Here is a 1,618-nt window from a genome sequence, read left to right as displayed (position 1 = left end):
CTTTTTATTAAGAGCCATAAATATCTCTTCCACTCACAGGACCACGAAGCTCTCTGCCCTCCTCCAAGTGGCATTTCAAAAATGATACAGGGAGGGTGGAGTCTGAGTGTCTGAAGAGAGGGGTGGATGGCTCCGAGTCTGTGACTCACCCCTCCTCAGTGGGGGCAGGGACTGGGCTGCATTGACCCCAGAGGTCCCCTGCCTCCCAGGCAGCCCAGGCCTGCAGATAGAGCTGAAATCAGCCAGAGGGCAGAGTGTCCACGTACCCCAGTGCTGGCTGGGGTCCTCGCCATTCCAGAGAGTCCTTGATCCCATTTCCAAGAATTTCCACAGCCCTGCCCTGCCCAGTGAGAGAGGTGATTCTCCAAGCTGTCACTTGCCTACAAGGGATGGCAGAGTCAAACCCAGGAATAAGTGACTAGTAATATAATAGTAGTAGTAGTCAAAAGTCATAAGAAAGAGAAGGAAGAAGTCAACCGTGTTGCTTGGCAGTTTATGTATTAATCACTCGTCCTGCTGGTAACCTTCTCTCCATGATAGGTTGTATTACTGACATTTCGCAAAGGAGGAAAATGTGGCTCAGAGAGATTACTTGCCCTAGTTCATGAAAATCCCCTGGGAAGCTTTCTAAAAATACAGCTTCCCCAACTCCACCCCAGACCTGCTAAACTCATAGTTTCTAGGAATCTGGTTTTTTGTTTGTTTTTGAGGCAGAGTCTCCCTCTGTTACCCGGGCTGGATTGCAGTGGCATGATCACAGCTCACTGAAGCCTCCACTTCCCCTGGCTCAGGTGATCCTCCCACCTCAGCACCCCCAAGTAGCTGGGACTACAAGCATGCACCACCATGCCTGGCAAACTTTTGTATCGTTTGTAGAGACGGGGTTTCACCACGTCGCCCAGGCTGGCCTCAAACTCCTGGGCTCAAGTGATCCTCCGCCTTGGCCTCCCAAAGTGCTGGGTAGAATCTGTATTTTTGATAAACTTCTTTGGTGATTCCTCTCAAGCAAGCTGAGGGAGTGGTGCCCTTACACCATCACTTTCTCTCTCCATAGCCTCAAATCTGCTACCTAGAGGGACCCCCATTACATCCGCTGCTGCAATAGAGTTGAGGGTGGGGACGCTGCATGGCCGTGATGCCTGCAAACCCCTGACCTCCCAAGCTCCCAACTCCAGGAACATACGGGGCTTGCTACAGAGCTTATAGCTTGCAGTGAATGCCAATAATGAAATACTCAGACAATTCCAGCTGACCGGGGCTAGGGAGTAGCTCTTCTGAGAGAGTCCGCCCCAGCATCCATCCACTAAGTATTTATTAAAAGGGCTTGGGCCACGCGGGGTGGCTCACATCTGTAATCTCAGCACTTTGGGAGGCAGAGGCGGACGGATCATGAGGTTTGGAGCTTGAGACCAGCCTAGGCAACATGGTGAAACCCCATCTCTACTAAAGATACTAAAAGTTAGCCGGGTGTGGTGGCACGCACCTGTAATCCCAGCTACTCAGGTGGCTGAGGCAGGAGAATCACTTGAACCTGAGAGGCGGAGGTTGCAGTGAGGCAAGATCACACCATTGCACGCCAGCCTGGGTGACAGGGCAAGACTTTGTCTCAGAAAAAAAA

This window comes from Cebus imitator, unplaced genomic scaffold (assembly GCF_001604975.1).
Source record: "Cebus imitator isolate Cc_AM_T3 unplaced genomic scaffold, Cebus_imitator-1.0 Scaffold87, whole genome shotgun sequence".
NCBI classification, from domain to species: Eukaryota; Metazoa; Chordata; class Mammalia; order Primates; family Cebidae; genus Cebus; species Cebus imitator.
Note: the sequence above shows the minus strand (reverse complement) of the source record.